Source organism: Protopterus annectens, chromosome 6.part1 (assembly GCF_019279795.1).
Source record: "Protopterus annectens isolate FY-2018-M chromosome 6.part1, PAN1.0, whole genome shotgun sequence".
Lineage (NCBI taxonomy): Eukaryota > Metazoa > Chordata > Ceratodontiformes > Protopteridae > Protopterus > Protopterus annectens.
In genome coordinates this window covers 290,547,148-290,559,797 of record NC_056738.1, presented here as the reverse complement: position 1 = coordinate 290,559,797, position 12,650 = coordinate 290,547,148, and positions in this window count along the sequence as shown.

Genomic DNA, 12,650 nt, shown 5'->3' with positions numbered 1-12,650 from the left:
CTTCGGTGGTGTGGAAGGAGCAGTTGAGAAACAAGTGGGTAGTTTTTCATTCAGATAATATGGCTGTGGTGAAGGTGTTACAAAAGAAGACAGCTAGGGTAGAATTGCTGTTGAGGATATTGCAGAAGTTGGTATCACAGAGCCTGTTAATAAATTTTTCTTTCACAGCGGTACACGTGCCTGGTGTTAAGAATGATATTGCTGATAGTTTGTCCCATTTTCAGTTTTGCAAGTTTCGAGGGTTGGCTCTGGGGGCATTCGAGGTACCGGAAACACTGCCGGAGGAGGTGTGGAATCTTGGGAAAGGATAGTCAGGCATCTGGTGCAGCATTTTTCTATGAAGAAGGCATACCATAGGGCTCTTTTTGATTTTAATTAATTTGTTTTGTGATTACCAGATGAGGTAAGGGTATGGTAAGAGGAATTAGTGTTAAGATATGTGGCTAGTGCTTGGGAAAAAGGTAAGACTTTGCAGACAGTTAAAGTGGATCTGATGGCTATTAGCAATTTTGCTAAGTGGGGGGGGGGGGGTTTGCAAGATTTTACAAAGTCCTGGACATTAGGACATATGTTGAGAGGGTGGGGGAGGGTGATGGTGGAGCATAGGGATACACGGTTGCCAATTACAAGGGGAATAGTGAAGAATTTGTTACAGGGTTTAGGATTATTACATGGTAGGTCGCTGGATTATTTTATGTGGGGCACTCTATGCACGTGGTTATATTTTGGTGCTTTCAGGGTATCGGAATTGTTAGGTTCCTTATGTTGAAAGGATGTTATAGTGACTGAGAGGGAGGTCAACATCATAATACAGAAAAGCAAGATGGATCAGTTGGGTAGGAGATGTACTGTGGTGCTCAAAGCGGACAGGAACCTTCACCTTTGCCCAGTAACATGGATTACAGAATTTAGGAGTAGGAGGTTGGAGTGTTCAAAGAGCTTGGTGTTTTGTTCAAAGGATGGCAGGGTAGTTTCCAGTAGTATGTTTATTACTTTAATTAGGAGGATTTTGGGTTGCATGGGATTTCCAGCTGAGAAGTTTGCAGCTCATTCTTTTAGAATTGGGAGGGCTTCAGATTTGGATAGACAGGGTAGTTCAATTCAGGTTATTAAAAGGGTAGGCTGGTGGTCCTCAAATGCCTTTTTATCTTATATTAGATAGTAGTGTTTGTGATTATTAACAATTTTTCTTTTAGGGAAGCGTATACTCATTTTGGACTATTCAAATATATACTGGGCTGAGAAGTGTGCTTTAATCAGGGAGGATGGAAGTAATTTGGGTTTATCTTATTTAGGATGCTCTGTGTTTTGGCATGTGGTTATGGGTATGCATTGGGATAGGTTGATGTTTGAATTTCAGAAGGCTAAATCATGGATAGGATATCCTAATATAATAAGAATTAATTTGGAAGGTAACGACTGTGGTATTTTGGCTAAGAAGTGTTTAGCGGAGATTATTTTTCAGGATTTGTGGAGACTACAGGATAGGTACCCGTTTATGCAAATTGTGTGGTCAGAGTTGATTCCTCGATTGTGTTGGCAGGGAGGTGTGCAGTTACAAAGCAATTGAAAGGGCCAGGAGGTTTGTTAACCATACATTGGAGAGGCAGCTAAGAAAATCGGGGATACATATCATTCAACATGGGGACTTTGAGCAAGGAGAGGTAGGTTTGTAGCATACGGATGGAGTTAATCTGAATGAAGTTGGTTTGGATTTGTTTAATTTGCATCTCAAGTTGTTTCTACAAGAGATGCTGCATGTTAAGGTTCAGGAGGGGGAACAGCCTGCGATCTGGCTGATGGTGGAGAAGAGGGACAGGATTGTCCTCTTCTGTTCCCACTCTAAGGATGTGGTTTGATTTGGCCAATGTTTTTTTGTGGTGAAAGGTGAGCAGGCATGCTGCCTATTATTTGTGTGTGAGGGGGGTGAGTAGGTATGCTGCCCTGGTGGAGGAAATTTCAGGGTGAGCAGGTACGCTGCCCTGAGGTGTAATCGAGCAGGGTGAATTGTTACGCTGCCCTGAGGATCGTTGTGGCTGAAGGCAATTGATATTGTTTATATGTTTGAAGTTCATGTTATGATAATATATAATAAAGGTCGTCAAATGGCTTTGTGTGTTTAGAGTGGTTTGTTCAAAGGGGGCTGGGGCAAATGCAGTTTGGCACAAACAAAGTTGTCCTGGACCCACGAGTAAAGTGTAGAGGGGTGGGGAAGAGCTAGGCTTGGGATTTAGGGACTGGCAAATAACTAGAGTCATGGCAATGTAGGTAGTGAAGGGGGATTGGAGTAGTTAAGGAAGTGAGGTAAGGAAGGGTGGGACTCAAGATGGGTTTAAGTGTATGGAGCTAAAGGAAGTAGTTACATTTGGCATGAGTTGGTCCTTCCCTTTTTTGGTGGAGAAAGATTTGGTTGGTTGGAGCGGAGAAGAGGGCAGGATTGTCCTCTTCTATTCCCTCTCTAAGGATGTGGTTTGATTTAGCCAATGGTTTTGAGTGGTGGAAGGTGAGCAGGTACGCTGTCTATTATTTGTGGGGGGGGGGGGTGAGCAGGTACGTTGCCCCGGTGGAGGAAGTTTCAGGGTGAGCAGGTACACTGCCCTGAGGTGTGATCGAGCAGGGTGAGTTGTTACGCTGCCCTGAGGATCGTTGTGGCTGAAGGCAATTGATATTGTTTATATGTTTGAAGTTCATGTTATGATACCACATAATAAAGGTCATCAAATGACTTTGTGTGTTTAGAGTGGTTTGTTCAAAGGGGGGCTGGGAAAATAAAATATTGTTATTCCTTTTAACTTTAAACAATGACAGATAAATGCTCTGGTTTAGTGCTGGGCTGCCACACCCTTTATAGAGAAGCTGAAATTCTTTTTTATAGAACTTTTTTTTTTTTGCTTTATCAGACTGATTCTGATCCCTCTTATCCCTCTCAGTGCAATATTTGCTCTGGTTACATTCCGAACATCTGTAATGTGAACATGAGACATTGCTTGCATATTGCATATGTTGACTGTGTTGATGTCTGTATGTGCAATACTGCAACTTAATTCTGTACTTTGAATTACATGTAAAGTAGAGTTTATTACATTCTGAACATTTGTATTTGAAATTGTACTGTGACTTAACTCTGTATTTTGAATTAGATTACTGATAGAAGCTGACTTTGCGAATCATGAGACTGTCTGTTGCGGTCTGCTTCTGTGATTTAACCCTTTTGCGTCTATAAATATTTACTATTCCTGAACTAATAACCTTTAACTTTAAAAGAACATTTCTGGAACACATTTTAGACTACTTTACCCAATTTTTAACTTTAAACCAAACATTTACTGATGTTTTAACTGTAGAAGTATTACTTGACATGATTATACAAGAGGTATACAAATGACTTTTATTAATGTACCTAAACTTTTATGAGCTGTTATCTTAGAAGTGCCTATAAAGTCTTACATAACTTTCTGATTCTGGAAGAATGACTTTTACTGATGAATTCAAACTTTTCTGATCGTTTAGCTAAAAGTGCATATGAAGTCTTGTATAACTGTATGCTTCTGGAAGAATATGTCCTGTTGTCTGCAGCCTTTTAAATTGTTTTTTTTTTTTTTGCTTCTTGGTTATGTGATGTCACACTGGAAACTTGAAAGTTTTTGGAATGTCTTTTTATGTTCTGAAGGAACACTGCTGAAGGTTGGACATTTTCTGAAATAGTGCTGATCTGTTAATGTTTGTGAGGCTTTTTCTGAAGTAAATGTTGGTGCTCTGCAATTTGTCTAACAACTGCAATTGTTGTATGCAAAGGCATGTTGTCTCCTCTAGCTGTTTTCTGTATGAAGTTTATATCTGGAATATCAGTGATGTCTTACCAAAAGATTTGCTGTGTAAGGAGGAACTGTAGTGCTGTTGGCTGTGGCCTTATTTTGTATGGACTTGACTGCCTCACGTCTAGAAAAACACTGGTGTGCTGCTGAAAAGTCTGTTATGAAACTTTTGCTGTAGTTAATGATAGAACGTAAAAAAAATGTCACTGTAAATACAGCTGTCTCAGCTGACGTTCTGAAGAAGTATTCTGAATGAATACTGGTACCTGTAGTATGATTGCTGATAAGGTCGCTTTGAATGAAACACTGTTATTCTGTGGATTGCTCTGTAGATCACATGCAGTCTGACTGCTGTTGCAAGGTTGCTATGGGGTTTGGGGGCTTACTTTTACTGCTCCCCCTATTCATAGTGGCTCAGCATTGAAAGAATTGATGAGGTAGTATACTGGCTTTAACTAGAAACGACTGGAATGAAAGTCTCTGTTAATTACCAAACTTGTGCTGAACAGGTTCTAGTTTCTCCTTTATGGGCCAAGTCTTCTGTACTTCAGAATGAATTCTGCAAACACTGTAGTTTGGTTAACAAGGCTTTATTAGGTGTTAATATGCAAATATCCAAATATTGCCTTCAATATCAGTCTGTAGAAATTCTGGAGTGCTGGTTAACAATAACTGTGCTGATAAATATATACAACGTTTCTGCATGTATATTCTGATAATATCAACTGAAACAGTCTTTTCCTCCTGAATAGTGTAATATTTAACCTGACTTCTGTACTCTGGCTTGAGTGTCTATCCTGCAGTCCAAAAGCTAACTTCCTTTCTGAAATGCTGGATATTTAATATTTTCTGCATGTCAGTCTGAAATAACTTAATGACTTCACTGTCTGTGTCCGAAGTATATTCTCATAATTCAAAAACCCTGTAATGTTATACATGCCTCTTCAGCCTTGGTTTCCCAAGCCTAGTCTTGCATGTGCCTTATCTAGCATTCCATTACAAGTACATATTTCCCTTGAGAAAGGAACATTCTGTATTTCTGTATTTCTATACATCTCATGCGTTATCTGTCCTTTCTAATGAATTGTCTTTCCCTGAAACTAAATGCATACATGGAACACAAGTCTGACTCTATATTTTCAAGCCTATTATTCTACCTTAATGTACTATCATGAATTCAGTAAGAATACCCTCACTCTAACACCTGGTGACATAAAATTTATGTGAGGTACAATGGCTGACCTTGATCAGCAGAAGATAAAAACAAAGCAAAACACTTAAAAAAACTGTTGATTTGCCCAAAAGACTCTAAACTTTCAGAACAATTTGGACTAGTAAATCACACAAAGGCATGTGGACAGTCTAAGTAAAGTTATATATTAAGTATAACTAAGCAAGTGTCTGTAAGGAACAAAGAACTGAGACTGTTGGGTCTGAGTATCTTCTGAAGGAAGAGAATAGCAATTAAGGGAAGCCATGGAAAATATTAAAGAGCTGCAGCAACAGTATGAGCCGCCTTGGGATATTAAAACTAAAGAAGACAAAAGGAAAGAGAGACCTGTTAATAAAATAGGAAATGGTGGTATATAATTTGGCTAAAGAAGAAAGATAAGCAGAACCTGAACTTGACAAACAAAACCTCAGTCAGGTTTGTATCTAAGCTGAAAGTTTGTGTTTACATAGTGATAAAAAGGGAATACATTGGCTCCCAAACTCCTGCTGATGTTGCTGCTCTTTGTTTAAAACAAAAATACTGAATTCATAATCTGAGAGAGTGGTGCTAAAGACACAATTCAAGGAAACTGAGAATAAAGGTGAGAACTGTGCACAAATTCTTGATCACATCAATGAAGTGGCCCTTTCCCTAAAGGGAAACCAAAATTATTTGGTTTAGTTAATGCAACAAAATAAATATGGAAATATAAATGAAAGTAGAGTTGGCACCTACTAGTAAAGAACTTGAAAAGTTTTTTTTTTTTTGAAGTAGAGAAGTACATAGACGCAGCATAGTAAATTAAGTGCACTCAGCTATCACAAAGATGAGCTGAGAGAAAAATACAAAAATGAAGTATGTGTTGCAGGAGTAGAGGACAGGAAGTTGGCTGATCCTGTGCTTGAGTTAACCACCGAGTAAAAAAAAATTGAGAGACTGAAAATAAAATCCAGAGCAAATTGTTAGAGGAGGAAACTGCAATTAAAATAAAGAAAGGTGACACTTGGTGCTGAACTGGTACAAAAATTCATCTTGCTGTAACAGACCTGACAAGGAAATATAATTCCATCAAACAGAAAGGAGGTACTGTCACTAAACATCTGAAGCAGAAGTACCTAAAGAACAAAACATATTCTGGTCATGAATGCCATACAAATTACTTGAGCAGATATGTTCTAAAGTCTAAGACCAGTGAGTATGCTATCAATATCAAGTAGAAAACATGAATTTGCAGAAACACACATAGATCCAGCTACTCTTCATGTGAAAGGTAGCGCAGTTATACACTCTAACCTGAAAGCTTCAGTCTTGTACCTGGTGCAGTTCCTTATGGAAAGGATCTAAGGTATCTAAACGTAAGCCAGAAAGGTACAAACAATGATTTTTTTGTACATTTGTAAACCAGGTACGCATACTGGACACAAGATTTGCTTTTCAGGGGTGACCTATGACCACTGTCGTGACTTGCCCATAGTCTCACAGTGGACAAGTGGGGGTAGAAGGAATCAAAACCTGTACCCTCAATGACAGGAAGTATATTGTTAACAGCTCAGAGCCTTAATCCTCTCAGTTAACTACCAGGCAGATATATGGACTGTAAGACAAATTTTATTTATTGCTTATTTATTGCTTTTGTTTACCTTAAAATTCTAAATGGGTCTAAGACTCCTTTTCAGTGGAGACCTGGAGAAAAAAGTTTTGTATTCAACAATAAATATAACAAACCATATACATCAATAAAATAACAAATAGTATACAATAGAGTTGCATATTATTGTTATAAATTAGGGATATTTAAGGACTACAGTTGTTCAGCCTCCTAAAAGAAGAGGAAACTCTTTCTATGAAATAAACTTCATGGAAGGAAACAGAAGCGGAAACTTCACTGATCAATGAAATGCACTAGTATTGAACAAATTGTTAAAGATCTGGAAAGCATACCCAAGCATTCTTCAAAAATCAGAAAAATTACAGCTTAGTGAAAAAATTTGAAAAAAAAATAGAAACCAGGAGAATAAAAATAAAAGACTGAATGCTAAACTAGAGACTGGAAAAAAGAAATCAGCAGTGACTGACTCTGGACTTGATGCAACATCATAACACCTTTCTGCTATACAAGACCTAGACAGAAGTCATCAGTGAAAACAGACAGTGAATGAGGGAAGGACAGGCAATACAGCCATGATGAAACTAACTGAGAGGTCTCTACAGTTCAGGAGATCAACAAATGTGTCACAGAGCAGCCTAGTAAAACTGAAAGTCAGACCAGCAAACTTAAGACCAAGCTACATGACTACACTGTTGCTAAGAATGAAACTTTCACTCTTTGATAATACTCAAAGGTACGCAAACCCAGGCCATTACAGAGCTGAAAATCCCCTGCAGTCAGACAAAAGTAATTAATTAAATATATTGCTCAGCTAGCGCTTGAAAATCTTATGCTGTCATCTATTAGCAGAAGTTTATAGCAAAGGAATTAACAAACAGAAAGTCTGTGTTCTGACTTTGTTATGACAGAGGTTTGCTAATTTAATGGTGTTCTTCATCTCTGATGCCTCAGGGGAGGTGATCGTACAGTGTCATCAAAACCTAAATAAACAAATGATGTGCCTGTAAATAAAATAGATGCACCTACAAATGAAAGACATACAACAGAAGAATCAAGGCTTAAAGGCCAAAGAAAAAAAAATATGAACAGAAGTTGTCATGCTTTCTTCAAGGAAATTATGTTTTATGGTAAAAAAAGAAAGGAAGATAAAAAGCACAGAAGAGCACAAAATCTTCCCAGCCAAGGCCAAAACTAAAGAAATTTGACAACTGAAGATGCCATAGTTATTATTATAGAGATCACAAAGACTGTAGTTATGAAAGGAATCCCAACAACCGTGGGATTAACAAAATAAGAATGTTTGTTAATGTTGGCAGCAGTAGAGACTAGCATTAATGATGGTAATCATCATACAAGATTTCGACCACTAGATGTCATCCTATTACTAATGAGACGGGTAATGGGCCTAGAAGGAATGGGTCTATATAATGTCACCAAAAAACCTTTACAATGAACACCACATCCTCAACACGTATTCAGCAAAATTCACTGCTGCAATTAGCTGAATACTTACAGGGCAAAGATGTACTTGGCCAACTACACAATTTTGCCCTTTTCTCTACTGTAGTGCAATCTTGAAGTTGGTATATTTAGTTGGGTAGGTGTGGACGGTGCAGCCCCCCCCCCCCCACATGTGTGGGTTTGGTTTAGCTAGATTTAGTTCCATTGGACTGCGGGTCAAGTATTCATTTGCCCTTTAAGTATTCAGCGAATCACAGAAGTGAATTTCACTGAATAAGTGTGGTGTTCACTGTAGAGGTTTTTCAGTGTCATAATATATAGACCAGATGGAATCTGGCCAGAGGAAAATAACAGCCGAAACCACTGGCTCTGCACAAGGGATCGGTTATGTGAAGTAGCAATTCCTAAAAATGTGACATGAGATACTGAAATGTACAGTAAGGGGGTGTTCAATACTAGATGGAGCTCTTTTGCATTTCACATTGGAATAAAAAGAAACACAACTGCTTCTTTATAAGATTAAAAAATTGCCAACAGATAAAGAAGAGTTGAGAGGAGAGCCAGACAGAACAGCATGCACAAGAATGAAATAAACAGGAAGAGTAAGTGGAGAAATAGAAAGAGGATTTTTCACCAAAGAGAAACAGACAGAGGCCTAGAAGAGCTCTGGAGAAAAAGGAGAGGTGCAAGGTGGTACTTGGTAACAGACACAGTGTACTAAGGTTAGAGGGATTGCTTGAGGGCATAAGAAATACAGACTATTCTTATTCTGAAGGGAACTCGGGGAATTAATTTTCAAAATCAAAAAAAAGAAAAAAAGAGAGAGACTGAGTCATCTTATGCTGAAGAGAACTCAGAAGTTAATTTTGGAAAAGAAAGAGCCCAAGAATGGACTGGAGTCTTCAATGAACATTGGTGAAGATAAAAGCTTCATAGGTGTCCCTACAAAAGATTAGGACTATTATGTGAAAAAAAAATGGTTGAAGGTTTACCCTACTGAGTGAGTTTGGAGAAAGATATTTCTGAGAAATACCTGCTCTGAGTAATTCACATCTTAGAATTTTTTTATCTTTGTACAGACATGTTTCCTGCAAGAGTATGTTAGTCCTGAGTCATTGGCATAGGATTTGTTTCAAGGAAGCACATCTCATGCTTAACTAAAATACATTAGATCCACTGGGATTGAATATGGATATTAACTGATTTTTGAAATTCATTCATACACACTTTCTCAAATTTGTTACTGGCAATAAACTCTTCTCTCCAAAACAGCATTGCTTTTGGTTCAACCATAGCACTATTTCAGCCCTGCTGAGTTTTGTTGAAACAGTTAATCAAAATAGAAACTCAGGCTGTTTGATCCCTACTGCCTTCTTTGACTCATTAAAAGCTTTTGATACTTTTTGCCACCAAAAGCTTCTGCACAAACTTTCCTCTAATGCTGTCTTACAGTCCTTGCTTCATTGGTTCCAGTGTAACCTGACAGGGAAGTTCATAGGTATTCATAGAAAAAGGCTGCAAAATGGCAATATGACTATTCTTCCATTTTACCTTCATCTGTCAGTGTTCCACAAGAATCTGTACCTTGCTCCTTAATATTCAGTATGCTTATGAAAGACTTAAATACTGATTGCAAACACAACTGCATTGTACAATATGCTGACATTCAACACCTATCTGTTCAGCCAAAGCATATCCTCAAGTTCAAGAACTAATTCAACAAACCTTTTCATCCATTTAAACCTAACTAGATGATTCCCATTTGTTCCTCAACTAAAACAAAAGGAAAAAAACAAGTTAATGTTATCTACCCTCAACCGCTCTCTGTTAAAAAACTAAACACTTTGCAAAATAGCAAAGAATAACACACAAATTGATTTAGTATCACATACCAAACTGCTATGTGCCATAATGCACAAACATTTGAAATTTTACCATTATATCGATCAAAGTATCAAAAAAAAAAAACTCACCAAAAACTAAGACTCACTATATAGGCTAAAAGCATTCCTCACCAATACAGCTAGGAAAAAAATACAACAGCATACCTGCTCCCATTCCTATAGTGTATGTCTCTCCAGTACTTGCCACCACAGTAAACCTCAATCTCACAAACTTGAACAATGTTGTAACAAGATTGTCAAATGTACTGCAAGTCAGCCTAATAGAATTTACCATTCAAAGGTGATCAGACCTAAACTGGGTTGTGCTCAAAATGTTTTAACATATTCACAACTTCTTACAACCCACAAACTAGTTTACTGTCCTAAACTACAATTCACCATAGAAATCTATTCCCTGGATAGAATCTTGCACTCTGGAGACAAATCATTACTTGTCATAACCAAATGAAAAAAATATCTCAAGAGGCTCATTATAGTCAAGCTATTATTCTAAAATGGAACTCAACTCCAGCTCAACTGGGATATATCACAAACCTCAAAACTTTTAAGTTAACACTTAAAAATAATTTGTACAATTGTGGTTCTGCACCTGCCTATCCTAAGACCAACCCACTACTATAAGTCACCTGCAGCCCCCCACTTATATCTGAATATTATCCAGACAAATGAAATAATATAACACAAACCAGCTAATTAATCTCTGTACACTCACCTTATGGCCATCCTTACCTGCCTCCATCCACTTCGAATCAATATCTCATAGTTTATGTTAGCCTTTTCCTCTCACATAGTAATTCTGTCTAGTTTATCATGCTCTCTTCCTTCAAATAATCCATCTTACCATTATATTCAAGACATTCTGCTCAGCCAATCCCTTATATGCTTCATTTGCTCCTATACTCTTATGCACATTTCTCTCAGTCTGTGACATCTATGATTAACTACTCTGTACTCCCAACAACTATCAACACTGCATATGCATATGTTGTAAGGTACAGTTTAGCAGCAAACATATTACTTTATGGCTAGCAGATAACTATTAATGCTTTGGACAAATTGCTAGCTTTACCATTACCAGCCTGTTCTAATAAGAAAAAAAATGCGATCCATTGTAATACATGCACACTCTCCTAATCACCACTTGACTCTCTTGTACAAAATTGTTTCATCACAGCTACTGTGTAGTCTTATAGTACCAAGTATCACATTTCTCCTTGAATACCAACATTTGTGTTTTGTATACAAGTATTGCGTTACTGCAACTGTATAATAGCATGCTTTACAATGCTTTCCCCTGCTTTGTATGTTTGCTATTATGCTTTTTCTCTTAAATGGATGTCAGTGTTTGTTCTTGTACTGGTGCTTTTCTCTTTTAAAAAGGGGCAATTTATACTCAGTTGGACTTCCATAGATAACAAATGCAATAAATAAATAAATAAATGTATCATGCTGTTTTAAATGTCACTGCGTGTGATGATGATTATCTTTTATCTGCCATTATAAATACTTGATTTCTTATAAATCTGTAACTTCTAGAGGATATTAGTACTAAGGCATTAGGTTTGTTAATAAACGATGAAGTCACTCCTTCCATTTATCATTTTCTTTGGTCTGCCATAACTTAAATTTTACTATATTTTGTTGGCGTGTACTTCGCTGACTAGAGATTATGAATATATCACAGTACAATCTTGCCACAGGGGGGAAGAAAGTCATTGTTGCCTCAAGGGCAATTATGTTAAAGTTAAGAATTTAGCTTTGAATCTTTTTGATGCTTTTAAAGTATTTTTAAATGCCTTAGTTGGGTATTTGTGCCTGTAATTGTGCTAAGTAAGACTACTAATCAATGTGCAATGTTTATGGCCAGAGGGCTGAATAATACATAAAGTCAAGTCATTGTATTATTACTTATATTTTCCATATTAAACTGATACAACTGTGAAATGCAGCATTATTTTTCCGAACATGGGATTGTTAGCTCAGTTAAATAAATGTTTGACTTATGTAGAGTTTGGGATATGGATGTTGTCATCTGTTTATGGTGCCTCTATAGATTCATTAAAAGCTACATTACTGCTTACCTAAGGCACCACTGTTTTCACTGTAAGAAAATTAAAATATAATGACAGGGAAAAAATCTGCTTTCTCCGGTCATTAAGAGTAGCCCTGGAATAGACTGGGTTGTGTAATAAATCCTGGCTCTTCTTAAGACAATGGAGGGCTCTTTATTATTTCTGCAGGGCTGCTTATTGTTTCTGCATTCAGGATTTGACTATACAAGGAAACAATTACACTACACTGTCTACGCCTTCTAAGGCAATCTTGGTTTGAGTACTGGATTCTGAAGTCATTTCAAGATCTCTAGATTTGAATTGGTATATAGTTCAAATAGCAGAGCTTTTTTAATAATACAAATGGTAATACAGGCAGCTTTCAGATTATAAATTCTTCTGGCAGTTCCAAAGAATGCAGATATGTCAGCTTTGATGTATGTAAGGATCAAGGCTACATTTTTCTTGAAACTAATTGACAGTAAACAAACTGCCTGACAATCTGTCTTTGTCTAATGCATATTCTACTTGGATACACTCATATACAATGATATATTGAAAAAAAATGCTTCATGTGCTATTAATGAATTCGGCTAC